General features: G+C 39.3%; 1 protein-coding gene across 2 annotated transcripts in view; it reads left to right on the top strand.

Moving 5' to 3' along the window:
* MOCOS (molybdenum cofactor sulfurase) overlaps nucleotides 1–17,521 on the top strand; it is a 225,253-nt gene that overhangs the window by 88,300 nt on the left and 119,432 nt on the right. The gene's annotated exons all lie outside the window — the stretch shown is intronic.

Below are 17,521 nucleotides of genomic sequence, written 5' to 3'. Positions count from 1 at the left end.
TTGATCACACAGTATAATGACCCTCAGTGAAATTGGAAAGTAAGGTCCATGTATTTCACTGGAAAGGTGGCATGCTTTACTCTCAAGAGAAGCTTTATCAGAATAATCCATGCAGTAAGATAAATTACCTAGGACAAATATTTGTAGCGCTCTTATTCCCTGACTGATGTTCTGGAGAAGCTGTGAAGCTCTCCTACAGAAAATACAGGACACCTAAAGGAAGTCAAACATAAACACATAGGGAAATGCAGGGCAATGGATAAGCTTCCCCAGTCCCTTAACAAATAGAAATGCTGCTCTTAGTGATGCTGGGTCTCTCTGCCTCTCTCCCTCATGCCAGCAACGGCTTACATAAATGCAGTAAAGGGTTTTCCTTCCTGTCTCACATCCAGTACATCTGCACAAAGGAAATGCTTGACATAAGCGTTTAATATTAAATCATAGTCCTTGGGAGAGGCTAGAGATGAAAAGGGGAAATGATAAAAGAAGCCATTCATGCCTTGCATTTATTTATGGATGTGTATTCAGCAGCACAATGTCCTGCATCTCCCATGATGTAAAAGTCTGACCTGTCACTGTACATGTAGTAATGCATAATGATGCTTCGTGTGTGTGCACCTCTTCTAGGTGTGTGCTCTGAGTGCTGCTGTGGGGTTTTGGTTCTGGACTGGTAAATGCAGAGGCTGGCCACGTTAGCTTGGCTCTTTTGCCATACAAGGCCATGCCTTATTTCTGAAACAGAAATCGGTACGGTGAATATCCAGTTAATATCTTAATTTAGAAATAAAAACAACAGGGAAACATTGGCATTCTGACCTCTGTTTCTGGTTTTTCAAACCAAAAAGGCTTTGAATTGCAGCACTCACTGAAAGTCAGGATGAAAGGGCATAAAAATCATGGGACCCTAGGGTGCTCCTGCATCACCTGCAAGCTGAGGAGAAAACCTGCTTTAATTTGACCTGGGCAGGCTCTAATTTTTGAGTGGCTTTTCTAGAGGTAATTGACACACGACTCCTGAGATTGCATAGTGGATAAAAATATCTGAAATGCATTTTAGATCTCAATTCTGCTTTTATACTTTTTTTTAATTAAGCAGGGAAAGGTAAGTGGGAACCTTGAGGGGAGCTCTATCTCTGGTATCTTTTTCAGGAGTTTTCAGAGGTTGACTAATTATAAGCCTTTCAGGTATATGAGGCTCCCACTGCTTTCAAGGGCTTTTTTTACTGGATCAGAAGAAGGACCTGCTTTAACCTTTTTCTACTACAGAGTTATAAACAAAGGAATTTGTCCAATTTGATTTCTCTCTCAGGCTGTCTACAGAGTGTCTAACCTGGGTATGAGGGAACCTAACTAAAATAATCAAATCTGACAGCTGGATACCCAGGCATGTGATACTAGTTCCTGTTAGACACCAAAGTGTCATGCAGACAGTCTGAGTCACTGTACATAGGTAAATATTTACATTTGTCCTCATCTAATCCTTTGGTTATTATTTGAAAACCTAATATTTAAAAGTTCATGTTTAGAGCATTATTGATGCTGTCTGTAATCCCTAGTGAACTGTGGAGACTTAAAGTTCTACCTGGAGAGGCCTGAAGTTTTCAATGATAGGTCAGGAACAAGGATAACCACTTTCTTGAAAAATAAAAACAACAGCATTGAAATTCTCAATCAATGTCCTCCAAGCTATATCATCCAAATTTGTGTTGGTTTTTTTTTTTTAATCTTTCACATCTTATGGGTTTTGCTTTGTTATCTTTTAAAAGTGTTTTCCTGATAATAAAATAGAGACCAAGCAGTTAGGAACAGAACTACTACACTTCAAATGAAATGCCAGGCCACCATGGCCAAAACTAATATGATTACCTTATGTGTGGGCCACGTTTTCATTTCTTTGCTGGTGACTGAAACACCTGGGTCATTATTTCTCCTATAAACAGCAACTTTAGCCAGGTGTTATCCCTGCCAAATTGCAGTAAGGAGCCTCCCTCATTGGAGGTATCCAAACCCACCTGGAGAAAGCCCTGAGCAACCTGCTCCACCTGGATATGCTTTGGGCAGGAGGTTGGACTTGAGATCCCCAGGAGTCCTTTCCAGCCTCTGTGCTTTTGTGAGTGATTCTGCGCTCTGCCGAGCTCCATCTGCATTCTCTCTTTGGGCATGTGTCTGTGATTTCCAAAGGTTGGTTTCTTAAAATTGTTTTTTTTTAAAAAAAGCTTATTTATAGTGTTGGATTAACATTGGGATTGAATACACTGAAACATGTCATTTCATGTGGTAATTCATAAGGAAACTTGAACTCTGACAAATATCACTGGAAAAGTGGATTAGAGTATGTGTATCTGAATACTGTTAGCAGAAGGTATTCCCCATCCATGCATAATCAAAGTGCAGTGTAGTAAGGAAATGGCTTTTTCTAAGTCAAGGTGAAACTTGAGTGGAGATGTGTAATGGGAGGGTGTTTATTCATCTTTTCTTCCCAGGACTGTCAAAATGGTTACCTTTTGTCTTAATAGATACAGCTTTTGCTAGTGTTTGTTGTACTTTATTTTGTTGTTCTTGCTATATAAATTATTCTATCACAGTCTCTTTTACATTCCTTTAATACCCTTAAATCACTTTCACGTTTTCCCATTTCACGGCAGTAGCCAGTCTTCCTATCTCAACTTTTAAAATCATGTTTATTGTATTTTCATCCTTGCATCAAACAGCTTGACAAATTATTATTATCATTCACAAATCTAGCCTCATTTCCCATGTTTTTTTCTGCACAGCATGAGATAATAAAATAATATGATTATGTATAGCAAGAATTCAGCGATAAAATATTCATCATCTGCCCTATTTTTCTTTTGTATCTGGGAGTGCTATTCAGAATCCGATCATCCTGGAATTTATGACTAAGGGAAAGGAAGTTGTTGCGTTATCTGTAAATTGGATATCTGCATCTTAGTCTACCAGTGTGAAATATCTAGTGCATTAGCTGTTGTGTGTTTTTCATTTCCAAATGCATTTTCAAAAGCTTTGGAAATCCAGATGGCATGACTTTGTCCCTGATGAGTTTTAGTGGCTGTCCCTGATGAGTTTTAGTGGCTCTTGCCTCTGCTGCTCGAATGGTTTGACAGCCCCAAAGCAACGCCCACACTTTTGTAATCTATGATGCATTGTACTTAACCAAAGCGGGTTTCTTTATTCTTGATTCTGTAGCTTTTTATTTTTGAGGTGATTCAGTGGCTGGTGTATATGACCTGCAGATAAAAGGTTAGATGTCTTAAGTTCTGCAGGAAATGTCCTTAGGTAGGGCCCACCCTTGTATGTACTATAGCGGAGAACTATGCTGTAGAGATCACTGGGACAATTCTGCGCATGTCTATGCAGGTGCGGGTATAGTGACATGGTTTGGATCCTCAATTGCATGCTGAATTTTTGCATGCTGAGGGGAAGGGAAGGAAAGAGTTGAAAATGGAGGCAGAAAGATAGAGATGAGAGCTATTGCTAGGATCCCAAGAGCTGGAGACAAAATCCTGAGGCTGGGTGGTGGATATGGAGCAGCTCAAGAACCACTTGGCAAAAAGCTGGTCTTCTGCTTGAAGTTGTCTCTTTAGCATTACTGCATGCTTCTGTCAGTATAGAAAGAAAGAATATAGAGTCAGGTGCTGGTTTATTCCATAGAAACTCTTCATAGTGCTGAGAAATTGCATAAGGACTGGACCATGTTCAGAAGAGCGCAATACTTAAACACACGCTCACCTTGTAGCCTAGCGTACGCCCATTGACTCCACATTCATGGGCTCTGTCCATCTCCCCATGATTGCTTTAATGTGGTAAGTGGGCTTAAGTATCACCCTGTTGACTAGTACGTTTTGTTCAAGCATTTTGTTGTGCTGCTTCCACGTTTTTGTGATGTTTCGAGATCTCCAAACAGGACCACTTATGGGGGAATTTCCAAATCTATTACATTCCTGAACAAATGTCCTTTCAAACAACAGTGATGACTTTCAGGTGAGATACTTGGGAAGCAACAGGGGTCTTCACTTAATTTCTAATGGACGTTTGCACCATGAGACTGCCTTCTGCACCTGACAGACCTATTGCACCCACTGACAGGGACTCGTAAACCTGAACAGGCAACAAGAAGGTGAGCAAGTCTCTTCCTTCCCCTCATCCCCCTTTGCCACCCCGTCCTGCAGAGATGAGAGGCCAGAGGCCATTGAGCACAACTGTGTAGGACTCTCACACAGCTGCTCTCCCTGTCTGAAAGGCAGGCAAAGTCCTTCCATTTAGCTGATAACTTAATTCTGGCAACTTTTACAACTGTTTTTTGAAAGAAGGGCTGTGGAAAAATAAAAGAAAAGGTGTTTTTTTCCTTTCTGAGTAAACTATAAGAAGGTTCAGGTAACCTGTTGCTCTTTCCCTTCTCTGCCAAAGTGTAAGTATCTGCTGGAAAACTTCATGCAGTCTGTCTTGTTACCTCTCAGGACATCCAAAGTGGCAGTTGACGTTTGCTGTGTTTTTCTGCCAGCCATCACTGCAGCCAGCCATCTTCTTCAGTATTTGATGCAAAGGAAAGTTTTGCTTAATTTTTTTTTCTAACTCCCACCATTAAGGATGCATTCATATGTCATTTTGCACTCTAATCCTCCAGGTGGTTATTTTTTTCAATAGTGAAGTTGTTTCATTCCCAGAAAACTCAGCATAGTCAGAATAAACTGAATATTATAAATCAGTGAGCCAAACAGAATCCTGTGGGGATCACTTTTGATCTTGATTCACCATGGGATTCACCTTAAATTGCTGAATCTGGGATAAACTGAAAGCAGTGCCTCTGATAAATGCTTGTAGAGCACAACCAAACTTAAAAACATGTTTGTGAACTTGGATTAGTAGGCAGTCACCCAAAGAGAAGCAACAATGTAGGTAAAACTTTGGAGAGGCAATACAGTTGGCGGTGATGGCTTTGTATAGTCAGCCCCACCTCTATTCATTTGTACGACTTTTGGATGTCCTCACTTATATTCTCAACCTCTTGCCTTGAAAGCCCCTATCAGTTTTGAAGACAGTCTTATTCTTGAACTTTTGTTTGAGCAGCTGGTGTTGCATTTCTTTTTAGCTGCACAGCTGGAGAAGATTGGTGATTAGGGTCGTCCAGGCTATACAAAACCCAAGTTCAGTGCTTCCTGCAGAGACACCTCCCTGAGTACAAAGTCAGCTGTAACTACCAGGCTCTGCCAGCAGAGATTTTGGAAAAAAAAAAAAAAAGAATCACCTGCCGCTCTACTCCTGAAGTGCCTGCTCCCTGCTTACAGAGTCCAGAGCCACAGAAGAAGGTGCTTTACTGAGTAAGCTCTTCCCTGTGTGCCAGGGAGAAATAAGATGGGAGTTGTGTTTTCATCCTCAGTGTTTCCTATTGCACAGTTGGGAAATCCCAATCTGAAGTGGGTCACATATAGGGCTTAGAGCTGTAAATGCTAGGAATGAGCCAAAAAGACAGGCATCATATTGGTTAATGTCTAAATGTTTGGGTCTATTGCAGCATGTGGTTACAATGTACAGATTCCCATAATACTTTTAATCAGATCATTTGAGGTCCTCAATGCAATGTAGCCACAGTGCCACAGACATCCATGCCAGGCAACTTACATTGCCTCTGAGGGAGATACTACATTTAGGCACAGTGGAGTGTCTTTGCGCTAGGCTGCAATCTACAGTGTGGAAATAAACACAGGGGAAAGTGGTTTTTTTCAGGCGGGGGAGGTAGCAGATCTTGCATGCTTTTTAACAATGTTCAGCAAAATGAAATTAATAAAAAATGTAAATGCAAAGGATTTTAAACTGTACTGTGGATTCTCTTACTTGGAAGTAGGCTGAACTAAACTAAGCATGTTTCTTCTTTCGTTGGCAAAGTCTCATTGAAAGCCAGTAGTAGTCATGTGCCTAATGTAGTCACGTGCCTAGTGCACAGAGCCTCGTGTAAATCACATCAAACATCAGTCTGTGTTGTTAAGCACCTCTGTCCCAGTATATGACTGGCACCAAATTATTGACTTATGAAATAAACCTTATAATTTGCTAGGGAGCTACAATGCATTCATATTTAAATAAAAGAGAGAAATTTGGAGCTCATTATAAACTGCATTTTTTCTTAAAATGTAAAGTGTTTTGAGATGATAGCAAGAAAGAAAGGAATTCTGTTATATACCAGGACCTGATTTTGCCTTTGATTAAATACAGTAAAAATTCTCCCTGAACCATGATGTGTCTTTGCAGTCGTTGTGGCTAGCCAGTTGTCCTGACATAGTTTTGCCCTAGGGAGTTCTTATGCTCAAATTTAGAATCAAACCTTTTCCCTAAGTCTTCTTCGAGAGTCTTTGTGAATTTCTAGCACCAGCTATTGGGATTTTACAGCATTTGTTTTCTGGTGATAAATTTATTGTACACTTTTTATTGTGCTTTGTAGATTTTACATTTGTGATTAACCTGTTTGATATATGAGGAAAAACAATGGTAACTTGTTTGGCATAAAAATCACACTTTTTTTTTCTTCACCATTTGTATTGTGTACTTAGAGTATCTTGATATTAGCGTGTAAAAGGGTGAGACTGGCTTTTTGACCCAGACAATATTTACAACATATAAGTCCTGTTCAGATAATGTTAAGGGATTGATTTACTTCAAAGTGCAGGAATTAAAGCTTTTGCTCTCTCTTTTTACCTCAGGCAGTTCTTAGGAACAGGAATTGCTGTAAATACTCCATGGTATAGTATATAATTAGTATAATGCTCTTTGTTTGACTCCTGAAGTCTTAGAGACAAAAGCATGAGCTAAGGCAGACATACGGAAGAGCTGTAACTAGTATCAGGGGGTCAATTTAGATATTTAACATTATGTTAACCTAGTTTTTATGTGCTCCGCATCCTCCGGCATGTGTGTGTGTGTTTTAAATGCTTCCATGGTGGTGCTGAAATTGTTCCGAGCTGGCTGCTGAAACTTTATTGGCTCCTTTGGAATGGGTTTAATCTCGGTTTCCAGAATGTAGCTTGCGATGTGCAGAAAGCTCCCACAGCTGATTCACCCACAGGAGAGGGGGTCCTTCAGGCAGGATTTGGGGGGGGGCAGCTTTGGGAAGAGGTTTTCTTCATCAACTGTTAGCAGCAGGCAGGGAAATTCTAGAAATATGGCTCAACGTCTCTGTCTCTTCACGTGTCTCCGATCTGCAAATGGGTGGTGACGGCTCATCAGAAGCTGTCACGAGTTTTGGGTCAGAGCCATTCCCGTCGACATGTACCAGTGCTTCTGACATGTCTTCTGCGCGGCCGCTGCTGCAGTGGGCTCCAAAGCAGCTGTGGGTTTTGCACAGAACTGGGGTATTTGTGCTGGGTAAATCAAGGACTGGTTTGGATGCGTAGAGGAGGAGGTGTGGAGGGAGGAAAGTGGACATCACCCACCCAGGCCTCTCTGCGGGAACAGTGACGGGGAACAACTTTTAGACTTGGGAAAGTGTATTGAGTTGGATTTTAAAACAGAGTCATGCAGAGCAATGAAGGCAGTGGGGAGGGGATTATTGATGTCTATTCTCCAATTCAGAAAAGGACTGAAGCATATGTATTTAAGTCAATCTCTAGTTCAGAAACTTCTCTGAGCATTAACAGGGACTTCAGCTTGTACTTTTAAGTAGAATAGGTTTATGCTAATTGCAGTGCTGTATTTCTGTGTGAATCCTTTTCGAAGCAAAACTCTTAGGAAATATTTATTTTTTTCCCTTTATAGCAGATCATGTCCCCCTACTGCTTGTGTGGGTTTGGGTTATTCTTTTTGGTGGGTAGGGGGCAGAGGGAGGCATGGTGGAGCGCCTGGCAATTAAAATTACTGGTTGAATGCAATCCATATCTAGTTATTCCAAAATGGGATGGGGCTAGGTCATTTCTTTTAACATTTTATCCTTAATGTAAATAATCATTATACAATGAAAAAGTGTACTCCTCTAATAGAAACAGATACTAGGGTTATGTCAGGAAATGCCTGACCACAAACGACGAAGCATCTCCTCTACTACAACATACTAATGCACTATAGTGTCATGAGTTGATATTAACCATTCTTGCTCACTGTTATTTGCCCTTTTCAGAAAGAAGGTGCTAAAAATCAGTGGGTTTCAGCCTGCTGTGCATGGATCCCTCGAGATCCATGAACTCACCATAAAGGCTCCACAAAAGGAGACTGAGACACCTTCATATATCATGTGGCAAGCATATATGTGATGTTTCGAAAGAGAACTTCACCTTCACTGGATTTTTTTCTAGTCCAGTGACTTCCTTCCACCCAGAATCATGCTTCTAAAATCTTTTTTGAAAGGTATTCTTCATCAGACTTATTCTTGTCAGTATCATCAGAGACAAGTCTTACCATTTAAGAGGAGGATATATTTTTGCAGTCTAAATAAAGTCAGAATACAAGAGAGCAAGCTGAAATGCCCAGAGAGGTTTGTCTGTTAATAGCAGAAGACTCACAAAACCATCTTAAATTTAATGACTCGGATTATGTGACTTCTTATGTGATACCCATATTACTTTCATTTTATTTATAGCTAAGCTACAAAAAGCTACTTTTTAAAAAAAGTTTAGTGGTCACTGGCTTTCTAGTGGGGAAAAAGAGACACATAGAAACAGAGTAGTTTAAATGTTTAGATGATACCACTCAGTCTAGTATTTGAAGATTACAAGTACAAGCATGAGTTTTTTGGTTTTTTTTTTTCATCTTCTTACTAGTCAAATATATGCAAGAGTGCATCTGGCAGTTGTGCTCTTGGGAACTCGTGAAAGAAACATCTACAGGCTTCTCAGACAGATTTAATTCAGAAGAAAAAGGAAAATATTGATGCTCTTGAGAAAAAAAGGTTTTACAGTCTTTCTTGACTTTCACATATAAGCAACAGTTTCCAAAACAGGAAATACTCAGATTTGATTAAACACTTCGCTGTCACATTTCAGTCTGTTCATGTTCAATTAAAAAATTCAGAGAAATTGTCTAGCATTATTATAATCTAATTTTTCCATATCTAGGCATTTATATTATCAAATAACACCTGCTATGGCTTAATAACTGTGTCAAATGATTGTTAATAGCTTTATTCTCAGTGAATTTTATGATAAAAAGTTCTAGAGTTACAGCAGGGAAAATACTGATGCTGAAAGGATTGTATGTCCTATTTCATACTTTATGGCAGACGTTTTGCAGTTATGTTTTCAGGTAGTACTCTGAAGTGGCCTTTTTTTTTTTTTTCTTTGATTGCTGCTGATGCCAACAGTTTGTACGGTCAGCATATAGACTGCGTGGATTTTCTTTATAACATCCACTGCTAAAAAATGGTTAGTATGAATCTAACTCTTCTTATCACTCAGTTTGATAAGATATATTCTTATAAGATTATATATAAGAATATATGAGAAGAATATATCTTATCAAACTGTATATCAGTTTGGCCTAAATTAGAAGTGTCTTGGTTGATCTTAGCTGCACTAATATATGACCAGTTCAAGTGAGAAAAATGGCACGCTGCTTTTGTCAGTGACAGATTTAGCATGGTCCATCCTCTTGGGCAAAACCATAAATTAATGCAAAGTAACGGTAACCCAGTTAACCCTTCCTACAAAAGCAAATTTTTTTTTTTTAAGTTTTTCTGCTGTCAGTATACAAATGAAGGCAGCTGCTTTGAAGTCCTCATCAGTATTAAAGAAGGATGTTGTTCATGTCAGATTATGTTTAGTTCTTGTTTGTTGTGTATATACGTTTTTCCTGTATTTTGTCATGATGGGTTAGTTTAGAGGGCCTGTATCCAATTAAAGAGCCAGAGTCATTGTTAGCCTTATATTTTCTGACTTTGTCTTGAGAAAGATAAAAGATAAAATAAATCTTGCATGAGCTTTTATCAAATTAAAGCATGTGTATGCATATAAGAAATATAATCCTTCACTGTGGAATACCAATATGTGGACACCAAGTTGTGTCTAATCATCTGTTACTGATAATATTGTAACATTTTTCTAGTTTCATCTTGACTACTGGGTTCTAGTATAGTTCAAATCACATCTCTGTGTGACAGATATCTTTCCAAATAAGGCTTTGCATGTCAGGTGTTTACGCATGAGACTGTTCTTTCTTTTAAAGAAATAGATTTCATGCTGATTTGACTGCCAGCGTAATTTAGAAAGCACCAGTAATGCAGTGAGACATTAGCATTTTGGGTCCAATGGTCTGAATATTAGAGCTTGGCTTGTATAAGAAAATAAGGATGCTGTATGTTGTTTTGTTGAGTATCATAAACTTAGCTGTGACTCTGTCTCTTTTGGATATTGCACATCTGAGTAGGAAACAGTCCCCTCGTATTTAGCCGTTCACTGTTATAAGAACCACCTTTTAGAAGCACAGGAGCAGGCAATTCCACCGTGTCGTAAGTCAAGCAAGCAGAGCAGAAGACCTGCTTGGCTGAACAGGGAACTCCTTGTGGAGCTGAAGGGGAAAAAGAAATTGTACGATCTCTGGAAGCGAGGTCAGGCTTCGCAGGAAGGTTGCAGAGCTGTGGTTTGTATATGCAGGGAGAAGACATGAAAGGCCAAAGCTCAGTTAGAGTTGAAACTGGCTGGAGTTGTTTCAGGTAACAAGAAGGGCTTTTTTAGGTATGTTAATAGCAAGAGGAGGTCTAAAGAAAACATTGGACCAATACTTGTTGAAGATGGTCATCTGACTAATAGGGATGATGAAAAGGCTGAGGCATTCAATGCGTTTTTTGCCTGTCTTTAGTAATACTGATAGACCTCAGGCCACCCAGTGCCCTGAGTTGGAGGATCACAAGGGTGGGAACAGTGATTTTTCCGTTTGCGAATGCTGAAATTGTAAGGGACCAGCTGTATCAGCTGAATGTTCATTAGTCCATGGGGCCTAATGGGATTCCTCCCAGAGGACTGAAGGAGCTAGTGGATGTTATGGCAGGACCCCTCTTGATCATCTACCAAAAGTCTTGGGAGTCTGGGGAGGCCCCTGCTGACTGGAAGCTGGCCAGTGTTCTTCCAATCTACAAAAAGGACATGAGGGAAGACCCAGGGACAGACCTGTTAGTCTAACCTCAGTTCCTGGAAAAATTATGGAGAAGATTATACTGGGTACCTTTGAAGGCGTTTAAAGAATAATACAACATCAGGTACAGTCAACATGGGTTCACAAAGGGAAAGTCCTGTTTAATTTGATATTCTTCTATGATAAGGTCACCCACTTAGTGGATGAAGGAAAGGTGGTGGATGTAGTTTTTCTGGATTTTAGTAAGGCTTTTGTTACTGTCCCTCACAACATCCTGCACTCATCATCCAGCTGTGGGATGAGCGTGTTCACAGTGCGCTAGGTGAGGAACTGGCTGAAGGACAGGTCTCAAAAGGTTGTAGTGAATGGGGCTACATCTAGCTAGCAACTGGTCACCAGCGATGTTCCTCAGAGTTTAACTCTAGGGCCAGTTCTGTTCAATGTATTTATGGATGATCTGGATTCAGGAGTTGAATGCACCATTAACAAGTTTGCTAATGATACCAAACTGAGAGGTGCTGTTGACTTTCTGGAGGGACATGATGCCTTACAGAGGGATCTAGATAGATTGCAGTGTTGGACAACGATTAATGGGATGAGATTTAACAAGTCAAAATGCTGGATTCTGCACCTAGGACAGAGTAACGCTGGGCACAAGTATAAATTGGGAGAGGAGTGGCTGGAGAGCAACCCTGCAGAAAGGGATCTGGGGGTGCGGGTCGACAGCAGGCTCGATAGGAGTCAGCAGCGTGCCTTGGCAGCCAGGAGGGCAAACTGCATCAACCCCAGCATAACCAGCCGGTCAAAAGAGGTGATTATCCTGCTGTATTCAGCGTTGGCACAGCCTTACCTTGAGTACTGTGTGCAGTTCTGGGCCCCACAATTTAAGAAGGATGTGAAGGTCCTTGAAGTCGTCCAGAGGAGGGCAACGAAGCTGGTGAAAGGGCTGGAAGGAGTGTCCCGTGAGGAGCGGCTGAAGACTTTGGGCTTGTCTAGTTTGGAGAAGAGGAGCCTGAGGGGCCACCTCATTCCTCTCTAGAGCTTCTTGAGGAGGAGATGTGCAGAGGGAGGTGCTGAGCTCTTCTCCCTGGGATCCAGTGACAGGACACATGGGAATGGTTCAATGCTGTGCCAGGGGAGGTTTGGAAGGGACATTAGGAAGCATTTCTTTACCAAGAGGGTTGTCAAACACTGGAACAGGCTTCCTAGAGAGGTGGTCAAGGCCCTAAGCCTGTTGGTGTTTAAGAGGCATTTGGACAATGTCCTTAATAACATGCTTTAACTTTTGGTCAGCCCTGAAGTGGTCAGCCAGCAGGACTAGATGATCGTTGTAGGTCCCTTCCAACTGAAATATTCTGTCTTATCTTCTCTTTCTGGATTTGCGTTAGTATAGCTCGATCAGGTGGACATCCTAAAAATCACCTTGCTTTCCATGAAGTAGAAAGGCTCCTCTGAATTCCTTGGATGTTTCTGGAAGTAGATGTCATATACAAAATCTGTCTTTTGGAAATTTGCTTTTTTATCCAAGATCAGATATTTGCTCACAGTTACTTTAATACATATTCAACTTAAACTGTTCTTCCTATATGGAAAATTGTATTCTGCAGAGTCGCATCGAATAGTAGCATAGGAATCTTGCTTGGCCGAGATTCCTACCCTTAATCTAATTAATTAGATATCAGATTTTTTGGATGCAGTTTTTAGTTTCTGCATTATATACTGAAAACACATGGGCACCTTTCTGAAGGTATTAAATATTCCACAAATAGCGTCATGTTTCACTTCCTTTTTAAAAGTTTCTTTCTGAAGTTGCCAGAATCTCTATTGACATCTTGCTCTTCCTGAAAAGTACTATTAAACTCATTTGTTGCAATCTTGACTGCTGTTTCCCTGAAATGCAAATATTTCATGGGAAAGCATCACTTTAGGTGACTTCATAATGTAAAAGGCAGACATCTTTCAGTCAAAATGGAATATTTTGTTGAAACTTCATAATTCTCCTTTGATTTACATGTAACTTGTATTTTGTGTAAGTTTTAATATTTAGTCATATTTTCATGGTTAGCATAAAAATGTTCAATGTTTACCAATAATTTCATACTGAAGCTGCTGTAGTGTTTACAAGGTCAAAGTATTTTTTCATTTTCTTGTCACCATAACTTTCAAGATTTCAAATATATTTTTTTTTTGTACTTACTTTAGTATGGCCCTTTGCTACCATAGCACACGTAGCCCCAGAGAGGTTGTAGTCTGTTGTACTAAAAGCCTAGGGAGAGCATTTGCAGGCTTTCAAAAACGTGATGCAGTAAGTAAGAATAGCGTAAGCTCTTTGGGAGGAGAGCAACAGAACTGCTGTGTAGTGGCCTCTTGGCCCAAGTCATCTCCTGTTGGACTCAACAGGAGACCTTTGATTACATTCTATATGCCAAATTTAATCCCTTTTAATAATTTAAATCGATTTTCAAAATACACAAATTGTCATTGATTCTCCATCTAGACATTTCTGGGATTTTTCTAGGCAGACTGGTACAGAATTGGGGATGAACAGGAAAACCACGTCTGTAATTGTTCATAAGAATTACGCTCTTGACAGTTAATGAATGTGATGATTAAATTAGATGAACAAAAAGAAGCAGGACCGAGCACTTTAGCTGACATTTTCTAAAGAATTTGGAATTTTATATCTGTGAATATATATCAGCATACACGTAAGCAAGAAACTATAGTTGATTTATGAGTAGACAGATAATTATGGAAAAATTCCTCCCTGCAAGCTTTGACTGCGTGTAAGTATACATTCTAGATGTAACAATTTCATGCAGCAGTAACTCTTCCTGTTCTCTGTTACCACGTGGTGGGTTTACAATGAGTTTTACACACAAAGATGCAAGGTGCAATTTGAAATTTTACTGAGGACTAAATGCTGCGGTGTGGCTAACCAGAACTTGATAAAGGACTTGGCATGCAAAATGTTTTAAATAATAGGATATAATGAAGCCAACTGTATCTCAGTAACATGACTGCATTTCCAAGAAGGTTGAGCAGCTTTATCATTTTCTTGTTTGTATTCTTTAAACTGTGTTGTTGCTTATGTAAGTTCTCAACAGAGCACAGGTAAACTTTATTAATGGAATTGATGCAAAACTTTAATTCCAGCCAAGAAGACATCTGAATGTGTTCAGTTTCTATACCAAATGTGAATCAAACTGCGCTATGCTTCTCTCATTAAAGGAGAATCGTCTCCTAAGTGTGCCAGTTTGTAGCAGACATCCTAAATATTTCCTGTAAATCTTTCTATTATGGAATAAAGTATACGAAGATGAATGTCCGCAGTATGAACACACCTGCAGTCTTCATTTATATGAAACCTGTATAGGAACGTAGATGTATTCATTTTGTGTTCCCTAAAAATTTCTCTAATACCTGCATGCTATTAACATTGTCACCAAATCCTTAATGCGATAGTTCGCATACCTTAGTGGATGTGCTACCTTTTAAGATCAACTATATGAAATTTTCAGAAATTCGGATTATTTGATGAATCAAACTTACAGTATAACTATGGTTACAGTATAGCAAATATGGGTTTTATTTCAGTTCTCCATGTGCAAGAAAATGTAAATTAACACATACTTCTCCCATGCAGGGTGCACTGAATAAGTTCTCATTTAATCTCCCTTCCTGTCTGATGAACACAAATGCTTGGCAATCAGAACTGTGAGTCAAAGATAAAGGAAGATTTCTTATCCTAGCCTGGTTTATTTAAATTATGAGCTAAAGGGGGGAATGTGAATCTTGAAGAGATCATTTTGTAGTTAATGAAGCAGTTATAAGAGCCAACGAGATCTACCTTCAGCTATTTAAATGGCTGCAGGAATGTTAAAAATTTATATGATCATAAGAATTCTCAGCAGAACATCTTATTTAAGTAAACTTTTCTTATCTCTGCTGCTTTCCCAAGTTAAAGATTAATAATCCATTAATTTAACATTTCTGAAACTTTTTTCCTCAGGTACACAAAGAATTTAACAAGGAAAGCCCAGCTGTCATTAAATACCATGTGGGGTTCATTCAGATACTTTTAAATCTATAGTGGCGTATTGAAAAGGTGTGAAAATACTTGACAAGTCTGTCAAATCTGCTCTTGTGTGGGTGTCCTGAAGGGGTGGTGGAAGAGTAGTATTCGCTCACTATATTTATGTCCACAAATTGCACTGTCTATACATTTTCAAGGTGCAAATGACATGTATGAAAAGGAAAACTGTATACAGACAAACAAGAAGGAGAGTGTGCCACTAGTGATTTTTGCATGGAATTACTGACCAGACAAATATCTAAGCCATAGGGACGGACGCAGCATATTGCATGACAAATATTCTTTTTCCTCCAACTCTCCCTATCTTATATCCTTTGCCTTTGAATTCTGGCTGGCCGCACAGCGTCTCAGGCAGGGACCTGGCAAACAGACTGACCATTGTGCACCATCAGAGGGTGAGCGATAGCTATGATACTGTATTCCTAACTATTTCTAATTTCGACGGCCGATTTGCCCTGCCTTGCTGTCAGCGTGTCTGTAGACTTCACTGTACAGAAAGTAAAAATAGAAGCCATGTCTCCTCCTCACCTTTTCTCTGGGCTGTGCTGAGGTGCATATTGATTACAGCTACGGATTAAAGTTTAGAAAATGTTGGAAGAACTTGATGTTACAGAAAAATCAGCATATCAACTCAGTAAACTTGTAGTGGCTTGACTGTTTTAGGGCTCTTTGTGATTCAGAAAGTCTTTGAGTGATGCTGTCCTCAGAATAAATAATGTGGATCTTAACTCTTTCTGTAATAATAGCTGATTAATCACTTAATTTCAAACTGGTAATTTTCCAGGCATACACTCCTTTTTTGAAGTGTTAATATGAGATTATTTACACCGTTCTTGTGCCCATTCAGTTTCCGCTGAAAACCTAAATACTTGACAAGTTCTCTAATCCAAAGTTTTCTTTTAGGGAAGAGGCCAAAACCCAAACGTTGAACCCAGCTGTTTTCATTTAACAAGCAGAAGAGGAGCAGGTTTTAAGCCTGCTTCTGTGGTCCAGGCTGTGCACGGGGCTGTAACAAGAAGCATTCAGCCAAATTCTTGCCCCTGAGACTCTGAGGACATGGGAGTTGTTGTAGTCACAGTAGTCTAAAATGCAAGTGAGGCAAGGCTCCTAAATTGCAGTAACCTAATTTATTGGACCAACAGCTACAGCTGGGAAATCTCTTTACCTCTGTTTATAAAACTTGCCTTACAAGGTTTAGATACCATTAAATCAGGCAGCATTTGCTGGTGCTCCACTGAAAATAAATAGACATCCAGACAGCGTCTTCTGCTTCTTGCCCATTTCTCCTTAAGCCAAAACCAGAATTCTAACAAAGTTTAATTTCTAGGGAATAGCCTTATTGTAGGGATGAAATTTGATTCTTAAATTTAAAACAAAGCACAGTAAAACTTCATTCATACTGGAACATATAGTTATCAATTGCAACAGAGACTTTCTGGCTTCATATACCACAGTGATTTGACATCCCATGGTGATGTAATTACTATATGCGTTACAGATCTGCAGGAAAAAGAGAAGGCAATGACAGTACCATTTGTCTAATTTCCATAGGGGAAAATATCTTTGGCATCTCTTTCAGTTTGCAGAAAAAAAAGGAAAAAAAAAGACTTTTTTGACAGTCTTTGCATGACATTAAGCTGCACAGGAAAAGTGAGATGATCTCCTTTATAATGTACCTTTGAATAAACCCTAATCATAATAGGAAGAAAAAAATACATTTTAGCAGTATTGTTTTAAAACTATGGTGGTTTTTTTTATTTCAATATACCTAGTGTAAGTAAACACTGTTTAGGTTAGTGATTGATTTTTAGACAGCATCTTACACTCAAAGACAAACTTGATTCTGCAACCTCAGGCAACTAAAATTCAGTGAGGCATGGTGTCTGCTGTGTTTTCTCTATTTGTTTAATAATGTACATATCTAGACAGCCCCAGTTAGGTTTGGAAGTTCAGGTCCCTGCTGAGTCTTCTTGCAGTCTCTGGGCAGATCCGAGAAGACAGCGTTACCTTGTACTATTTCCAACATTGTGTCTTAATATTTTTATTTCAATTACTTCCCTGATTGCAGGGAAAATATAGTCAACAGAGTAATAAAACCTTGAATCCTTTTCATCCTGGCAATTTGATTACCATTTAAAATGAGAATTTCTTTATGACTGAAAAGTTCAAAGTTTGTCTTTTGCCTTTTAGCATTGCCTTATAGCAGCATCCTAAGAGAATAAGACCTTCTTGGCATATATGAGATGTATCAGTAATAATCCTGTTTGCAGAAACCCTGCGTTGGTAGAAAATGTTGACATTCAGACTAAATACTAGTGACAGTTTTGCAGGCTTTTTTTATAAATTACATTTTTT

The sequence above is a fragment of the Haliaeetus albicilla genome, chromosome 3, assembly GCF_947461875.1.
Source record: "Haliaeetus albicilla chromosome 3, bHalAlb1.1, whole genome shotgun sequence".
Taxonomy (NCBI): domain Eukaryota; kingdom Metazoa; phylum Chordata; class Aves; order Accipitriformes; family Accipitridae; genus Haliaeetus; species Haliaeetus albicilla.
The sequence above is the reverse complement of the archived record's forward strand: the minus strand, read 5'-3'. Positions and strand labels throughout refer to the sequence as shown.